The 19,937-nt window shown below is 43.0% G+C and overlaps 1 protein-coding gene across 1 annotated transcript in view; it reads left to right on the top strand.

Annotated features, from left to right (window-relative positions):
* Positions 1 to 19,937, top strand: part of STC1 (stanniocalcin 1) — a 94,886-nt gene that overhangs the window by 15,423 nt on the left and 59,526 nt on the right. The window contains exon 2 of the mRNA XM_087763220.1: positions 14,155 to 14,393. The gene's annotated coding sequence lies outside the window, so the exon portion shown is untranslated. The remainder of the gene's footprint in view (positions 1 to 14,154; positions 14,394 to 19,937) is intronic.

The raw sequence follows: 19,937 nt of genomic DNA on the forward strand, positions 1-19,937 counted from the left end.
ATGGCAGCAGATGGCTTCACGGGAAATGCTGTGAACTAACTAGATGGTACCAAGTCAATGGTGGCCAACGCGGGATCTCTTTCCACCATACTGACTTGCTGTAGAGGATGTACCTTTGTTGCGACTGAAATGGACTTCAGTCTGCAAAGCCCCATCCTTTCCCCAAATGCCGTAATCCTACAGACCGTCATAAACCAGGACTGCTTGTCGAGATCATGTCAGTGGTGGCTTTGCCTTGGAGCCGATTCTCCACTGTTTATATTCCAGTCTGACACCAGCACTATTCCACTGGGTTTTTTAACAGTCCCAATGTGGGTTAAGACAGCGAACTTTAGTAAAACGTAGGTCCTTCAGGGCATCTCAATGAAGGCCAGACATCCTAACATGCTCAGGTCCCACTGTGTACGTGTTATACTGATTCTGTTTGTAGCCCTAGCTCGGAATAAACTCCATTTAGTAAATCTCTTGTGCCTTGAGTCCCAGAAGTCATCCCTTCTAACTGTGAGGAAGAAAAAGGTGTATTCAGACTTCTGAATTTTTTTCTAAGTTAGTTTAAGCAGTTTATTTTGCTTTCAGGTAGCATCTCCCTATTCAAAGCTCTTCTGTGCTGTGGTTGACACCACAACAGCACCGGTTAGGGTTGGTCTGCAGATAATTTCCAGCCTGAGCGTAGGGACATCTACACCAACGTAACGTCTGTTCCTGTGCTCACTATAGTCAAAGGTTGCTCTGGTCTGATCTGAGCTTGCCTGTGGTGCTGGAGGGGGGATACTATATTCTCCAGCATGGTCTGAATACGCCCTCTGGGACCCTGGCATCTTACTTTGTTTGCTAAATGAAGTCTGCCTAATGAAATCTGTGCTGTACTGTCCTTCACTTGTTATTAATAAGCTGTCTGACTCAGAGCTTGTAACTTTGAGTCTTTACTATGACAACAGATAAAGTGACAAGCTTTAAAAGAAAGAGCTTGTGTAAGAGGAGGAGGGATTCGAGAACCTTTTGGCCAGGCTGTTCATTGATTTGTTCAAACAACTCTTTTGTACCAGAAAGTTTCAGGGAAATGTTGCCTTCTAGCCCATGCTTCTTAAAACATTGGTTATGCACAGATACCTCAGTTGAAAGCTAAAGCCAATACAAGTGCCAGTGCTGAAATCACATTTTAAACTGCGGAGTAGCTGAATGCAGGTTTCATCGTAAATCTACAGGTCCAGAAGTCTCCATCTTGTTATGATTTACATACCAGGGAAATACTTACAAACTTGGAGAGGGAATCGTATTCATACGAATGGGGTCATGTTTGTTATTTGAAGCCAGCTAAAGTATGCAGTAATTCATTTGCTTTATTGTTCTGGTTTTTGTTTGCCTTTTTTTTTTTTTAATTCCCCCAAAGAAAAAGCAAACACTTGCACTGCTGTGTATGGAAATGAGAATGCCCTGTCCCCTGAAGGCACAAATATGACCAAGGTTAATTTGATACTGACTCTGTAGAACCATGGTCCCACATGAGGTGTTCTGTTGGGGAGCCACGTTGTAGCTGCACAGGCTTTTTTCCCAGTTTAAGGATTAGCAAGGTGTGCCCAAGCCTGACATGACTAGTTTACTGCAGTTCTGAAACTGTGCAATCTTCCTTGAGCTAGAACAAGAAAACAGGCTCAAGCTCCTCTTTGCTTTGGGATTGACTAGCTACTGTCCCAATGCAGTAGCTATAGGACTGGCCTAGGCCTAGCTATCGGACAGTGCAGTAATCCAAAAATTCTGGGGTATGGTACGCTCTTGTATAGTAATTCGGTGCTTCCAGGGCACTACCGAGAGCCATGTGAAGCACTCTACAACCAGAGCTTCTTTCCTGCTTTGTCCCTAATCATAAACCCTTGTGTGAAAGGGGTAGAAGTTGCTCCATAGTTTAGTACAGATGGAAATTGCTTCAGGACAGCTAAAGTAAAACCCTGTGCTTGCTGCTCCTAAGCTGTCCCATCCCCTTTAAGCAAATGCCTCACAGAGAGAGCGTCTGGCCCGGCTTTCAAATGAACTGACAATTTTTCATTTACCGTCCCCAGTGTAAGCAGTATGGATGGTAAAGAATATCGAAGCCAACTTTTGGTTGATGGCAAAATGCCTGTAGTCTTCAATAGCTCAAGAATTGGCCCTAAACTGGTCACAGCTGAAGAAGAGATTTGAGTTGTAGTTACATGGGGAAAGCAATTGGCTGAACCTTAGTGGTAGCATTCACGGGTGCTAGCAGAGCTGCTGAAAATGTGTGCTTTTCTGCAGCGTGCTTTCAGAAATGAGGTATCCATTCGTGTGTTGAAAGGGGTAGGTGGTCTTGGGAAGCTCAGATGTTTGCAGTGATAGGGGTGAGGGAGGGAGGGACAGAAAGATAAGCTTCTGGTTCCCCATCATATGCTGGTAGACTGGGGAGGCTTTGGCTCATTGCTCCTCAGGCTTCCCCTCTTCCTCTGTGCATCTGCCCTGGCACCCTGCTCTGCTTTAAACTTTGCTGCAGAGTGGGTATAGCATGGCATTCATAGTGCAAGGTTTCTGTAACCTCCTGTCTCAAGATGTGCTATAGTTTTCTCTGCTCAGGCCAGAGAAATACATCTCATCATATGGTATCCACTCTGACAGCTCCTAATCTACACCTGCTAATAGAGGGGCCTCATAACTTCGAGGAATAAAAAATCTTTTGCCTAAGGATCTTTACCACCCAATCCAGTATATTTAGACTGACAAGGACAAAGCATTCCCATTCCCAAAGGACCTTGAAACGCAGAGAAGATGACTTAGCTAAACTCACTCAGAAAATCAGTGGCAGCAACTACGTTCTGGTACATTTTTCCCCCCATTCAAATGCTGGTTTAAAACTGGTAGAGCTCTTCAGAAGTTTTTCTTCTGCTTTAGAATTTGGGATTGCGAGGGGGTGAAAAATGGGAAGTAAATGAGGAGAGGAAAGGGTAGTTCTGTCTAAATCCCCCAGTATAATTTTTATACTTCTCTGTGGGTTTTAAGTACTTAGTTAAAACAAAAAGCTTTTATACTAGAGGCCATAATGTAAGATATAAAGATGATCCAAAGCATAAAATAAGAGGATGGATTAAATGGAGAATAAAAAGGAAAATAAATGAAGAACTTTTGTGGTTAAGTGCTAGGAGCTTTGGAAAATAATGCTCAAATTAGAAGCATGTGCTCTAGAAAGTTACAACATAGGTATTGCAAAAAATGCATTCTTCCCAGAGGATAGGGATGAATTAGGATTCAAAATTATGAAATGAGTGGGGAAGAGATCTAGCCTTCTGCACAGGAAAACAAAATTTAGAGGTAAATCAAATGTAGCTCATGTAGGTAATTGTCAGGCACAGTACATGAAAGAAGAGTACTTGTGGAACTCCAGCGGGTAATGTGGTATCCACTTATATGAAATATGAAAGAGCTGGAATAGAGAAGGCCTCGACTTTGGGACCCAAGGGGGCAATTCCTTGGCTAACTAAATTTGCACAGCTTAGAGGTTAAGAGACACCCCCAATTTCTGTTAGCTGAGAAGATGTCCTGCTAAAGATGGGAGCGGGCACTTTTACGCTACTGAAACAAATGAAGTTTAAACGATTGTGGGTACTCTTGGGGCTATTCCTTGGGTCTACTGTTTTCAGTAAACTTCCTGCGTGTGGATAGAGGAGGTGCATTAATGGGGCAAGAGAGAGAGTTTATGGCTTATGGATCCAGAGTTCCTGTGTCTGGGAAGGGGGCCCTCTTCCTACTTGTCAAAGAAATGGCCAAAATCATTATACCTAGATCCGGGACAAATTCTTTGCTAAAATTTGCAGTGAGCTGCAGCAATTTCCCAGTTGGAGAATTAAGGAAGGAGAAGAGAATTCAGAGCTGGAGTCTGGAGATTAAAAACATTAATTAGAAACCTCTGCATGTAGCTGTCTCATTCCTGTCCCTATATGTAGAGCTCAAATCGATGCAAAAGCTTATTTCTCTGTCTCTGTCCAGCACTTCTCTCACAGCACAGATATTCTTGCTGTGTTTTAACAACCAGGCTTCTGAGATATTTTTTGTTGTTAACTGGTCCGATCCTGCACTCTGAAGCCTTCAGCAACTCACCCGTCCTGCTGTAATATATAACCTTGGAGCATAATCTTTCTGCACAGCGGATGGTGTGCTTTCCAACTGGCTCATTTACGAGAGACACAACACAGAAGGGAGACGAGCGCTACTCCCAACCTGAAAGAGCCAACTGAGTTTGAATGAATAAGCAATGGAAGGTTGAAAGCATCATGGACAGATTTGCTGGATAAATATGCACTTAAATATAAACAGCCAGATCATCAGTTCATGTAAATCAGCATTGCTCCAGTGAAGCCAGCAAAACCGGATTTACACCAGCTGAAAAGCAGGCCATGTGGTCTCATCTAAACAGTCTCAAAAATGCAGCTGATGGAGGTTTGTTGAAGAAGTGACAGAGAGGAAAATGGGGAGGGATATACTATCCTACACAGAGAGTAGTAAGGGGGAAAAGAACAAAGGAAACAGGCAGAAACCAAAGTAAAAGGGTGAAAAGAGTGGGAAGTGCTCAGAGCATGGCCATTGCTTCAAAGTGTTACGGCTGTCCTCAATTGCAACAGCAAGGGCAGAGCATCGCTACTTCATTCAGTTGGAGTTGATGCCACGAAAAAGCAAAATACCATAGTGCACGCAACTTTCAGTTACACAGTGTTAATGTAAATCAAAATTGGAAGCAACGAATAGGAAGGCTGTTCATTTCATTTGCACGTTCAAAGCTGTTCTTATAATAGAGTGAATTACTCACACAGGCTCCGTCATCAGATGCGGCCACGCAGACTTGGTCAGCATCATGGCTGACGGCTGGCACTCAAGTGTAGGTATTATAATCATTTAAGTTTTTCCAACTTCACCTCTGAGAGCAGATCTATCTGTGATGTAGCTTGTGAGTGACTGTCAGACCTTTGAGTCCTAGAGGGAGAAAAACGCTGGGAAATCGCTGTGGTTCCGGTTCTGTGATGGCTGTTACTAACACTGACTTCAGGATTCATCCTACCAAGTACAAGTCCTAGGCCGCGTATAGGTCTTTCTAATTTTATCCCTGTGGAATTCCTAGAAGCCAGACAAAATTGACTTTCACACAAGAATCTCCATTGTTTACACACCAGAGTACTCTGTTCAGTCAACGAAACATGTTTTTTATTAGATTTCCCTTGGAAAAAAAGAGACATTTTAAATTAAGGGAAAAAATGTTTGTTTTGGGTTTTTTGGTGAAATTTGGGGGTGGAGTGGTGGTGAGCAGAGAATGCTAATGCAAGATGAAAGCTTTTTTTTACAATTTGAAGGTTATCAATTGCCCCAGAGCATCCTCAGCTGAGAATCACAGAGTAAGTCAGGTGGGAAGGGATCTGCGCAGGTCTCCAGTCCCACACTCTGCACAAAGAAGCTGCAAAGTTAGATCAGGTTAAAGTTCAAACTTTTAATTTCCCTTGGTTTTCAATGTGACTTATGTGACTTGTGCTGTAGCTTTAACTTATAGTGGAGTTACAAGCTTCAAGCTAATGTACTGATTTATCTGTCTAAATCCATATTAAACAGCACGGTATTTCTGTGGCTGTTTACAGATGTTGAAAAAGGAAGGACAGAAGAGGGTTTTCAAGGATATGCCTGGCTATATAGAATCATAGAATCATAGAATCGTTAAGGTTGGAAAAGACCTTTAAGATCATCAAGTCCAACTGTAAACACAGCCCTGCCAAGCCCACCACTAAACCACGTCCTCAAGCACCACATCTGCCCGTCCTTTAAATACCTTCAGGGATGGAGATTCAACCTCTTCCCTGGGCAGCCTGTTCCAGGGCCTGACTACCCTTTCAGTGAAGAAGTTTTTCCTAATATCCAACCTAAACCTCCCCTGGCGCAGCTTGAGGCCGTTTCCTCTCGTCCTATCGCTTGTTACTTGGTAGAAGAGACCGACCCCCACCTCGCTACAACTTCCTTTCAGGGAGTTGTAGAGAGCAATAAGGTCTCCCCTCAGCCTCCTCTTCTCCAGACTAAACAATCCCAGCTCCCTCAGCCGCTCCTCACCAGACTTGTTCTCTAGACCCTTCACCAACTTCGTTGTCCTGCTTTGGACACGCCCCAGCACCTCGATGTCCTTCTTGTAGTGAGGGGCCCAAAACTGAACACAGTACTCGAGGTGTGGCCTCCCCAGTGCCGAGTACAGGGGCACCATCACCTCCCTGGTCCTGCTGGCCACACTATTCCTGATGCAAGCCAGGATGCCATTGGCCCTCTTGGCTACCTGAGCACACTGCTGGCTCATGTTCAGGCAGCTGTCAACCAACACCCCCAGGTCCTCTTCAGCCAGGCAGCTCTCCAGCCACTCCTTCCCCAGCCTGTAGCATTGCATGGGGTTGTTGTGACCCAAGTGCAGGACCTGGCACTGAGCCTTGTTGAATCTCATGCAGTTGGCCCCGGCCCATCGATCCAGCCTGTCCAGGTCCCTCTGTAGGGCCTTCCTACCCTCCAGCAGATCGACACTTCCATCCAACTTGGTGTCATCTGCAAACTTACTGAGGGTGCCCTCGATCCCCTCATCCAGATCATCAATGAAGATATTGAACAGGACCAGCCCCAACACTGAGCCCTGGGGGACACCACTCGTGACTGGCCGCCAACTGGATTTGACTCCATTCACCACCACTCTCTGGGCTCGGCCATCCAGCCAGTTTTTAACCCAGTGCAGAGTGCGCTTATCCAAGCCGTGAGCAGCCAGCTTCTCCAGGAGAATGCTGTGGGAGACACTGTCAAAGGCCCTACTGAAGTCCAGGTAGACAACATCCACAGCCTTCCCCTCATCCACTAAGCGGGTCACCTTGTCATAGAAGGAGATCAGGTTAGTGAAGCAGGACCTCCCTTTCATAAACCCATGCTGGCTGAGCCTGATCCCCCGGTTGTCCCGCACGTGCCGCGTAATGGCACCCAAGATGATATGCTCCATGACCTTCCCTGGCACTGAGGTCAGGCTGACAGGTCTGTAGTTCCCCAGATCCTTTTTCTGATCCTTCTTGTAGAGGGGCGTCACATTTGCTAACTTCCAGTCATCTGGGACCTCCCTGATTGACCAGGACTGCTGATAAATGATGGAAAGTGGCTTGGCAAGATCCTCTGCCAGCTCCCTCAGTATCCTTGGGTGGATCCTGTCTGGCCCCATGGACTTGTAGGCATCCAGGTGGAGGAGCAGGTCGGTGACTGCCACCTCTTCGACAACTGGGACTTAATTCTGCATCCTATCTCCATCTCCCAGCTGTTGACTGCACTTTATGCTATGCCTGTGAACAGAATTCACTCTTAATTACCAGCACAAAATGAATATGAGGAAAGTGCATTTGAATCCTCTCACACTGGTGTAAATGATCACAGAAGACCCAAACCAGTGGTGAGGATCTACTCCATTAGCCCTGTATGGAGCAAGACAAGGAGAAAAAAGCTAATGAACCCGTGAGAATATGAATGCGTGTACATTCTGTCCTGATACTGGAATCAGTGTTGATGTTCATAACAATCTAGGCTATGGATTTGCTGTTGCTGGCTTCCCTCGTGGACGCAAAATGAACTTGGTCACTGCTGTGCTGGAACTGGAAGCAAATACGTACCGTGTAGCAAGTAAAGTATCTGGGTAGAAGGGAGGAAGGAAATAAATGAAATAATAGTACTCTAGTAGTACCTTTAAAATCTAGATAAAGAAAATGCAGTTTGCTTTAAATGTCTACCTTGGTGATTCCTATCTGGGCTGCTGGAACATTACCCACATTAAGGCTTCGTTATGGGAGAGTCAAAAATGTCACTTTTCTGACATTAGAACCCAGGCAACTAAAGATCAATTACCTGTGTATGTCTAATTGCTGGGGTCATAGCCGACTCTGTGCTTTAATTTTCCACCAAGTTGTTATTTCTGTCTCTCTCTTTTTTTCCTTTTCTCCTTTAGCAATGACATTTGCATTCCTTTTAGCAAAATACCAAGGTTAAACTAAAAATAATTCTGCCCATCAGTTTTAGATTAGGACTAGAGCAGGCACAGATTTACAGTAAATGTGTATGTAATGATTGCTGCATACACTGCCAGGAAATTGCTACAGTCAGACATTTGAAGAATTAGATTAATGTTTTTTAACATACTCTGAAGTTAGTTTTGATCACCAAGTGGTAACTGCTATTAATATCTGCGTGAATCCACCTTCTTTCTTGAGAAATGAAGATACGTAGAAATGGTTTCCTTTCCTGAAACTGAGGAGGTTTTGAAACTTGTGCCGTTCTCACTGGAATTATTCTGGAAAAAGCAGCAGCACACCCCTGAATCCCAGTATCCTTGAAATCAATGAGCTAATGCTTATTAAACCACTTTGTGTTCACAAGGTTTTTCTCTCTGGTTGTGAATGTGAGTTACCTAATGCAGTTTTATAAATATGCCCTTGCTTTTTCCTAGTGAAAGCACAGATTTGGTGTAAGTTCAGTTTATGTGTTTGCAGGGCTGGACACAAGAGACCAGGCAAAGAAGTGTTAATCCTCCCTCTTCCAAAATGCAGAGATGTAAAGGAAGGTGATACAATACGTAGTCCCACATTGTTATTAGAACCAACTCTAATTATGAAATCAGATTCTCCTTCAAAGGCCTATTACTCCGGAAGGCCAAAGTCTATGGCAAGTAATCAGTTTCTCTGTTACCCTTTCAAAAGGTCTCAATATCCAAAGTATGAGATTATTTTTGATCCCTGTGGCTGAGATAAAATCTGTAGCTTGCTTTCACTGTCATTTGAAAAGGCTAGGTGAGGTCACCAGTGAAGTCACATAATTGTCTTTTCCTCCTCAGTTTATCTATTGACCGCGTTGTGGTCTTCTTGACAGCCGTAACTTGAACAAACTCATTTTGATGTAATGGCATATAGCGAAGAGGACATATGTGGGATCTTGATACTCTACTGAGATGTATTTTAGGCAGCCAGTCTGCATGACCCAACCATTTAACACCATGTTAACACTAAAAAGCACCAACCCAATGCATTAGCTGGAATTAAACAATATTCCCTTGACACACTGTATGTGTTCTGCTCTCCAGACAGCCACAATATTAATTTCCCTAAAATTAGCAGTATACCCAGGGGACAAAACCAGCCTCCAAACAGATGTTGACTCTTTAGGCTTGAATGGGATAAAGCATCGTTGATGCTTACAGTGTTTCGGCTTAATAACTTAAAAGAACTTCATATGGCCCAAGATTCAGAAGTCCTGCTTGCTCCAGGCAATGGCTTGAGGCTTTCATTTATGAGCAGCAACAGCATATCTTGGGGCAGTGGTGCGGGTCCTTCCTTTCATCTGTCTGTCCATTAGCATTCCCGCTTCACTTCATGGATGTCTCAACTCCCTGCGGAGCTGCTACCAAGTGGCCGCAGTTTACTGCTTGGCACAGTCTGCGCAAGGTCAGTGCTCCTTCTCCCACCTTTCTTTCCTTCCTTATAAACTAGCTGAGCAACTGAGCTGTACTGGAAGCACATCTTCAGCTCAAGTAACTGTAGCTGTCCCTGGTCGTTAATTGGAGCCACGTGCAGGAAGCACCGTGATTTGACCATCGCTGCTTCTGTGGCCCTCCCTGCAGCTGGTTTACTAGCGGAGCGTCAGTCCCTCTCTTCTCCATCATTAATGGATGCAGGATTGTTTATTAACTGCAAATGATTCAGACACGTCAGGTGTATTCAGTCCCAAGGTATGCAAAGTTGCCGAGAGTGCAAATGTTGTCACAACTGTTTGTAGAGATGAGTAAGTTAGCGCGTTTCTCAGAGAAGTCACTGTTCTCATTCCCAGTCGTGGGCTCTACTCACTACAATTTATCGCAAACCTTGAAGAGAGACAGTCGCATTTGGTCAACATTTATTAGCGTGGCTATAAAACTTCCATTTTATTTGCAATGGCTTTGGCTAATAACAGTGGATATTTCAGATAGAGACACATAGCTGGAACAAAGACAGTAGTCTGCGAGATGTTCTCTCACTGTCTTGTTTATTTTAAATCTACTGCAGTCTTAGCTTTTTTCACTGTAGGTGGTAGAATATTTTTGCATGCACTTGCAAAAAGCTCTTAGTATTTAAATTTTTTCCAGTGTAATGGGGCCATGTGTAAATTTGTGAATCAATTTCTTAATAACTGATGCACCGCAGACTAAAAAATCGCTGTACTAAACTCCTCTCCAGAATTGCCTGATCTTCTTTGGAGACCAATAGGTTCTCCTTCCTTCTGTAATTGGTCCTGGCTTGGCTGGTTTTGTGTCCTCCATCTGGTTTGACTGATCAGTGACACTTGTGAAGCTCAGACAGTGATTTATCATCACAGTAAGACCTAAACCACATAGCTGAACTCCAGCATTCAGCGCTATTCTTAAACGTATGCGTTTCTTATTGAAGACGCCAACTCTTGAGGAATCTGACTGTGCAGTTAACAGGCCCTAGTTACCAGGGAGTTGTAAAGCCAAGCTTTACACCGTGAGCTTACGCTGTGTCCTTCAAAGGAGCAAACTGTCATATGGTTAGGGACAAAGCCTCTTCCATGAAGGTCACTGTTATCTTGAAACCTGGCTAGTGTGTGATGACTCAGAGCCAGTTTCCCAAGTCAGAGCTTTCCACAGAACAATATTAGGCTTCTCCTGGAAGGCTTTGCAGTGTGAGATGATATATGACTTAAAGACAGATTTTGCTCTGCTTCCCAAGAGCTGGATGATTCATCGTAGCTCTTGCTGCTCTACTCCATCATCTCAAATGAAATGAGAGGCCATTGAAGGTTTCAGTAAAGTCATGGTTTTAAGAGCTCTGGGACAGAGAAGAAGGCTGAGAACCTAAGAGAGGCCTGAATGCAATAAAAAGGGGTGGCATGAGATTTAGCAAAGCTATGGCCATAGGAGTAGAAATCCTTGCCAGAACCAGCCAAACATCTGATCCCCCATTTTCCAGCAGGCCTAGGAGACTATTTTGTTTCAAATGTTATTTCTATTTTTATGTACTTTATACTTTACCTGCTAAGAATTGATTGTGTTTGCTACCAAAAAAAAGGTGTGCTGTACAATTATGTACTGGTTTCACAGGCTTAAGTAGTTTTAAATAATGGCTTTCATGCTTTGTATTTTTGGCGCATTATATATCTGCAAACCTTAATTCATGTGTATTGCTTCAGGGTAGCTCACTTGCATTCTCTGATTGCACCTGATTGCATTCCCTGTTAGGGATGCTCCTGTGCCGCATCTCTTTCGTATGGCATCCAGGCACAGTCTTTAACATCGCTATCACAGCTATGCTATTTTGAGTTACAAAAATACAACAATTAACGTTGTACCTTTGTGAGCCTCTGCAGGCTCAATGCTTACAGTGGATGTTTGTCATCTAGAGCTTGGTAACATTGACTATTGAGGCTCTACTTATACAGGGCTTATAGAGTTAAAGGAATGCTAACAATTGATCGACTACTTTTAAAGACTTAATTCTGTAAGGGAATTAATTACCTATGCCTACTGGCAATACTTCCAGCAATGTGTTTATGATCATTAATAACATCTTGAAGGGATGTGTTCTTAACCTGTGATGTATATTGCTGTCTTTAATGGGCTCATCTTCAGTTATTAACCGTTTGCAAACTACTTATACATGCAACTATAATATGAAATATGGCTGAAATAATTTGCAGTCAAAATTACCTCCTGTAATATGTCCTAAGACAAGCTGAAATACTCTACGCTGTCAAACAGAGCTTTTAAAGAATTCCCCACTTCCTTTGGCTTTGAGGAAGGGAAGTTGTAAATTTGATTTTGGAGTTACTCAGCTCTGGAACTTTTTAAACATCTACTTAAGGTTAAAAAAAGTTTTGGTGTAGAGCTATTGTGATCGCTTTTACATACACTAGTGTATGTGTGTTTCTTCCTTGTGAGTATGGGATGAGGAGCGGAGAAGATACATCATAAAATTAATTTATGTTTTCAAAGCTCTTCTATAATAGGAGCACAAAAAGTTGACCTTAAAAAAAAGTCCCTGAAAAGTATCTGCCAAGGAAGAAGCTTTCCATTCATTCAGGATTCAACATATGTTTTTTTCATTTACTGGCCCTAACAGCTGACTTCATCTGTTAGCTAATTACCTAGTGACATTTAATTGAAACTTAAAAAGAGCCCAAGGGGCTAAAAATAATCACAAACCAAAAGCGAACACACCACTTGTTTGAAATTAACACTGAGCAGCAGAGTGATTCCTAACATACGCTGTTGATAACAACGGGGGTTTGAAATCTCATGAGGTGGCAAATATCTCTCTACCTTTCTGGGATCATCTGTCCTTGTTGCGGTACCTTGGGCTCAGTTGTATAAGGGCTGTAAGCATTCAGTAACGTGCTTGGGTATCGGGCTTCCAATTGCTACATGAGCTTCAGTCATTAAATATGCACTTCAGCATGTTCTTGAGTCTTTCTCTTGCTTATGGAGGGAGGACTTGGCGTCCTGTAGAACTGGAGATGTTTCTCCATGTGCTTACCTTTGCTAAGTGAGTTCTGCCTTGTATTTACTAGCATTAATTCAAAGCATGTGTATGTCTTGCAGGATCAGAACTAAATGCTGAAATACATGCGTTGTCTTTGTCACTTTTTTCCCTCCATTTCTAAAAAAATTCAGCTTTCTGATGAACTGGTAGGGCCTTTGTTTTAACTGAGCTCAATGTGTAGAATTTGGACTGTTCTACTGATTTTAAAGTACAGTGTCCCAACTCAAGCATGTAGAATGAATCAGAGCCCGTCATAACCCTACTCACCAAGAGAGCTCACAAAAGTGTTGGTTACTAACTCAGCCAAAAGACAGAGCAGGAGTGCTGTACCCAGGTTGTTCAATCTGAAGAATGGCATTCAGGCTTTAGGTCTTAATGTACCTTTCCTAAAGCGCTAGAGAAAGAATACTGGGCCTGTGCCAAAATAGGAGAAAAAATCAGTAAGACCATTTCTGCCTTTAGTTTGGGGACATCTGTACATTTTTGAGAGCTGGTAAACCTTTCCAAGAAATCTGGTTGTTGGTCGGTCCTACATCTTGCCTAACTGTTACATCTTATCAACTATAAATAGACAAGTATTTATTTCCCAGTTTCTTCCCAGTAGCATTAGAGCAAAGGAATGCATACTCTCTAGCTCTAAAAGGAAAGAAAGTGAGCTGGACCACCAGCTTTGAAAGTCTGCGAACAGTAGGCAGGAGTCTAACAGGGAGCAATGACACAAAAAAGGCATCTTCTCAAGATGCTCTCTGTTGCACCTTGACAGTTCAGTCCCTGCTCCCAGACACTCAGAGCCTATCAGGAACTTATGTGAGTACTCCTGTGAATTTCTATAGGATGTCCACTGCATCGGGATTTGTTTTTTACAGTGGCTGCCTTTGCAAGTCCTCACTGCAGAGCATGAATTCAATGCACTATGTACTTTATGAACGTAAATCAAGGCAGTGGCCTCCACGCCAGGGAGTTTAACTACAACAATGGATGGCAGATGGATACAAGCAGACAGAAAAACACAAGGAAACAATTGTGCACTGGTGCTCAGTCTGATGGACAGTGGTCTCGGCCCGACAGCTGTCTGTCTGGCTCTAGAAGAGCTACTTGCATGCTTCTGTATTCACAAGGTCAAGGCCTTCCTTCTCAAAAGAAGCTTTCACTCCCACCAGCCCTGCAAAGCCAACTTCACTTGAGAGAGATCCCCTCAAGGCTGTTTTAGTTCATGCCTCTCTGACAAACAGCGTCAGCAAAGTTTTGATCATCAAACACTCTCATTTAGTAACAATAGAGATGGAAAGACGGCTGTTCTGCTTGGGCAATGCTTGCTCTGACGGGGAGGATGTGATGAAATTGCTATCTGATTTGTAAACTAAACCAAGGAGATCTGGAATTACTGAAAAAGAATAAATGCGAATGGCCCTGAACAGTGCCACTTGTCTGAATATAACCAGACTTAGAGCTATTGTGCTGAGATCCCCTTTCCAGATTTATATCTGGATACACAGGGCGCATCTAGAAATAGAGCTGGGGAGGAAATAGCGTTCCTGTTCTGCAAAATTTTTTAAGATTTCAACCTTTTTCTGTTTCGCAACAGATGAAACTGAGATCTTTTGAAGTATTTCATGGAAAAAACTGAGAGAGATTCCAAAATAAAAAATAGCTCAGAGACTAGATCACCTGGGATACAGAAAACCCACATCCCTCTTCTGCCTGAAATACACGAGGAACTTGGACCTGCACTGTTTGCATCCGAGATGAATATTCAAACTCCTAACCTGTATGACCCATCAGTCACCCTCTTGCATTGAGTCTTCTTGATCTGTAGCAACAAAGGTATGTCTATGTGTGCCAGTTGTCAGCTGATGATCTTTGCAGTCACTGTGGATTAACTGCGACTGAAAAATTTCTGCTAAAATGTGAGAGATTATCCAATGTCAGGCTAAAGCATTCACCTTGAATCACTCCATTTTCAAAAAAATGGCTATGCTTTGCCTCTGAAAACTGTCCTTTGACATGTGTCATACCATGAACCTCCTGTAATCTAGTACCTTTTAAAATGAAGAGCCGTTTTATGCTTGAGGCTGCGTAAATATTGCTGTATCTAGAGCAAATCAGTGGATCCTGTTACAGCAGAAGCATTTGAAAACTTACAGGTATCCTTTGGGCATACAGTCTTGTATGTATGCTCTCCCATTCAGTGTCTGCATAATAATCTGAATTATAGGTGAACTCTTCTCTATTGCTTGGAGGTATTTATCCTGCAAACACTGCTAAGAGTGTGAGACAGGACACAGTAGTGTACTTTAGGTCACCTTGACTGGTTATCTGTTGTACTGAGGTACCTTTGAGGTCCAGAGAAGTGTCATAAGCGAGAGTCAGATTTTCTGCCCAACAGGGCCTCTTCTGTGTGTTTTTGTGGTTTATGGTAGGGACAATGTGTGGGTACTTCTGTTACAAGCATGTTCAGTCTAAAGGGCACAAAACGTAAGAGTAAATTTTTTAATCCTGTAGAACTCATAACTTCAAAATGCCATTGATTAAAGGACCAGGCAGTGACTAAAGATTAAGATCCTTAAAACAAAACTGTCAGAAGATTTGCCATTTTTAATTTGTCCAGTTGCTTGGACTGAGGATTAAAGGGACTTCCCTCCCTTCTCACTACTTACTTTGGGTTTGCAAAAGGTAACATTCTCTTTACAGATAGGACGTCAAGGACAGAGGTCCAATTTGAGTTGTTTCCTTTTATACAACATCACTAATTTTATAGTTTGCTCTGAAAACAATATGCTTTTTAACTTGATCCACAAGGCAGCTAATGAGCTATAGGCATGCAATCCAAGCAGGCCTGAATATGAAAACCAGACACCCCAGCGGAAAGCTCCCAGGGTTTCAAGCCTGCAGAACCTATTTACTCCTCTGAAACTTATATTTACACTTCTGCCCTTCTGCCCTTCACCCATCCTTTCTGCAAATGAAGGGCATGTAAGGGCTGTGTGTGACTCTGTATGTTAGGAGTTAGATGTGGTTTCAATCGTTTGTGACTCCTCTGTTGTCCCTCCACAAAGATAATAATTGCACCCGTAAAGCATAGTCTGATCTAGTGGTAGTTAATGAATGAGTCCTGGACCATTTCCATAACTGGCTTTGGTTTTAATCCTAGTCCAATTTCTGAGTCTGAGCTGAGTCTGAAACCTCAAGGTCTCTCTGACTTTTCCCATTGCCTAGTAATTAAAGAATAGTATTAGCCAGGATTACTGGATGGCGTTGGTTAAATTCCCCAGTCCTTGATGCAGAATACATTATCAAGAGCAGAAGGGAAAAGAAAACATCGTGTTGTCTGGGACGAACAACTTAGCCTGTCTGCTGCTTAAACATGGAGCTTGGAAGAGCTCCATTTTGAATCAGAACCGCTAATGCAGATAAGTGGCAGCTTATTTCTGGCAGACTTCAAGTTCCTGCATTCCCAAGCAGAACATCCTCTTCTGTGTCTTTAAACACCTCATTGCAGGTTTGAATTCAATACATAGAGTTTCGTCTTGACCGCATCAAACCAGCTGTTAGCTCTCTTGTACATTGCAGACCCATGAATTGTTCGGCTGAAATATTGGAGATACAAGCAGTTATCTGAATTCTGCCAAGCCTCTTTTATATTATTCCCTCTGGATATAGAATAAGAAAATTGGTGTCCATTTTAGAGACTCCCTATGCCCCAGCATATTAAAAAGTATAGTTAGTGTAATGGAGCACTAGGCATGTGTCTTCCCAAGCAGATCAGCCAGTTCTAGGTCATTTTAACCTATGTCCTTTGTTAATTGTTGTTTGTGGATCAGATTTGCATTTGCCTGTTTCTCTGCGGGTTATGAGAATGGCTGGTATCTCAAGCCCATTTCAGGCTGTGTCTGGCTCTCTCTATTCAACAATCCAGATGTTTTTTACCATAGGCATTTTATAAAAGCCTAAAACAAATAAATACATGGTCCTGTCCCTTCACCTCTCTTGGGATTAAATATTCCCAGAGCGTTATGAAGGCTAACGCATGTTTTCTTCTCTTAAACAGCAGCAGCAGCGAACGGCAAATTCACACAGATACCGTTGCAGGCTTGTACATACCAGTGCTTGAGAATCACAGCCCTAATACAGCCTGGAGACTGCATCCTCTCTCCCCCACTGGGACCCTGCCCCAGTGTGGATCTCACAGCTGATGTAAGGGGCCAGCATGTCAGCAAGAAAACCGCTGCGCCGCAGCCCTCGGCCAGGCTGGATGTGCAGCACATAAAGTAAACAAGATCTTCTCTCCATCCTCTGCGTCCCCTTCCCACCACCAATAACCAACATTGACAAATGAGACGATTTGTAACTACATCAGTGGAACTTTAAAACAAGCATTTCCCTGCCAGATTCATTTGAAATACCAAGTGGTTTTATAATGGGAAAAATTAACCAAGAGGTCTTACATTTCTTTTCTGTTGTTGTTTATAATCACGGTCGACAGAAACGTCATCTTGTAATACTTCGCCCACTTATCTTGCCACACGATTATTCATACCAGAAGTGGGGATGGGAGGAAGAGAGGCTTCTGTGATTCTTATGTTTTGTAACCTTTTCCTATTTTTAAAAGGAATATAGTCCCAAACCAAACCGTATGGGTTTAACACAGCCCAACATCACCTCTTTGCCAGCAGAACCTTTGCTAATGCTCACAGGTTCTGTGTGTATAATTAAAATAGCCTCGGAGCTGCTCTAGAGTATGCTCCTAGGGAATTCATGGCACAGAGCTCTGCCAGGCTTGCAGGGTTTTGCTGCTCTCTCCGGCCAAGCCATCCGTGCTGGGAAGGGACCGGGCTGCTCTATCTTTTTCCCAGGGGTGAATTTTTTTGCACCAGCTTGGGCTAGAGATACAAGCCTAGTCCAAGATCATCCTATGCCTGATTGGTTTAGCTATAGGGGCAAGGCTGAGAAATTTGAACAGTGCTTTTAAATGATGGGTTAGAGAGTCACCGAAATGAAGTAGGAGATTAAGGAAACTCTTGTGGTAAGTGTTGATGGATGTAGCCACATGACCAGAGTTATCTGCTCCTACAAAGAATAAGAGGAATGGTTTACTGTCATGCCCTAACAGCACACTTGAGGGGTGACCTTTAGGCTTGAAAATTTAGAGTCTGATTCATCCATACATTGCTCTGTTGGCTGCGATGCAGCCCGAATTCCAGTCTTGCTTTCCAAGGATTCCCTGCACCAACCAGTCACTGAGGCTGTTGATACCCATTTCTGAGCTACACAACATGGTAGAAACCCAAAGGGAGGCAAGACGCCTTACACCACAGACTTGGAATACGATAATGTTGAATCAAGTCCTCAGTCTTCGTTTTTTTTGTTCCGTGTCTCATCTAGGACTAACGACCAGGGTACTAATTAGTGCCAGTGGAAGAAAAGAGCTTAAATGCACACTTAACCACAAAAAATAGATTGAGATTTCCCAAGCAAATTTAAGAAAAGCCAGCAAGTATAAATCAGTTGCTGGAAAGTTTAACTAAGTTAATTGTGACTTGCTTTGAAGTCAGTGTATGTAAACAAACATATATACATAATTATTTACCACCAAGTTATTTAGGAATTTGCATGTGACAAAACATCAAGCTATTCAAAACACATTTCTTCCACTTTATTATTGTTTATAAATATCTCCTAGAATTCCCAGGAAGAATAAACCCCTATCACAGAAGGCATTTTGTAATTAGATAATAGAGGGAGCACTCTGGTTAGCGAGATAGGTATAATGTGGGAGAGGAACAATATGGTGAAATGAAGTCACACAGTTAATCAGCTGCAGACTCATTAATACAGCTCATTCCCCTGAGTGTCTTTCCATTGAGAAATTCTTCTTGTGGCTTCATTTACAGACACAGGCAGCCTTTGAGCTTCGGCCTGTTGGCTACCATCACCTAGTAAAGTCTATCATTTTGCTGAGCCAGCTGTCCTTGAGAGTTCAAGGAGAAGAATTAGTCTGTGTGCTTTGATATCTCCCCTTGAGGGACAGTGGTGGGACTGTTCCCAGAACTTGAGAGGGTTTGTGTTGCCTCTGAAAACTGAATAATCTCTATTTTACTGTGCTGTGAGGGTCATTTCTACGGGATTTGTTGCTTTATGCATGTCAGCCTACACCTCTGCAGCTCTTGCGAGCATAAAGTCTCCCACACAAGTAACTGATTAGTGTTTCTTGCTCCAGGCAACTCTGTGGTTCTGCAGTTCTTATACACCTGGCAATTATCAACAGCAGCATCCGGCTATCTGCAGTGGGTTTTAATGTCTTGTGTATAAATCTATTCTTGAATTACACCAACCATCCACCCTAGAATAAGCCAGTGTGTTATCTGTATTCTGTGCAAAGGATGAAGTGTAATGTCTCCAGTGATACGGAACAGCCAGGGGTCTGTCATGCTACTGCACCAGACAGACGTGATTGGAGCATCATTACTGGACAAGCAAGAAGGCAGAAGAAGGTAATTAAGGGAATCTGGAACAAATTCTCCCCATAGCAGCTGATGAGGTGATGGTGACTTATGCCAGCAGAAAAGCTGGTCCACTGAAGCTCATCTCAGATTTTGGGGTGATTGAGTTAAAAACTACTAAAGATATATTTTCACCTTCAGCTGATAAGGAGTTGGATGCTCTGACTAATTATCCTGACTGAAGAGCTCGTTTGGAATAAATAGATAAGCTTTCGTAAATCTGGAGTTATACGTGATATGACCAACATCTTGCGCTTAGCCTGGCTTTAATTGTGTTGTATTGGAGGATGCTTCAACTGGGTAGGGAGGGACAAAGCATACAGGACCAAGGACACAAGGGTAAAAACTAGGTCTCCCTTCTTGTTTCCACCAAGGCTAATGGCAGCTTGCCTTGTGTTTCAGCCTTAAATATGTTAGGATAAAGGTGCTGAATTCTGATTCCACCTGGATCCATGGTAGTGATTCTGGTTAAGTCAGTTCTGTTTCTGATTAGGACAAGCAAGATCAGAGAGCAATTCCTAGCAAAGAAATTCAGAAACAGCTTTGGGACCTGGAATCCTCTTTCCCCCGCCACCCAAGTTTCAGCTGTATGCTTCAGGGTAGGGTAGGATAGGAAGAACTAATAGACTGGACTCAGGTCTGTCTTCCATTTCTGATAAATCCTTTCAGTCCCAAAGCACTTCCAGCTTACAAAAAAAGCAGCTCACTTGCATGCACAGCTAGGGCTGCAAACGGCTGTCAGTGGCTGTCCTTCATCATTAAAAGGCCATTTTGCCAGAATCTTTATTCTTCCATCCAGTGCCACCCAGAATGGATCGGTCATTTTTTGCTCATGTCATTGAAAAGACTTTGCCTTGGAAAGCTGTTC

This window comes from Nipponia nippon, unplaced genomic scaffold (genome assembly GCF_047370975.1).
Source record: "Nipponia nippon isolate SJK-2023a ecotype South Korea unplaced genomic scaffold, ASM4737097v1 scaffold_27, whole genome shotgun sequence".
Lineage (NCBI taxonomy): Eukaryota > Metazoa > Chordata > Aves > Pelecaniformes > Threskiornithidae > Nipponia > Nipponia nippon.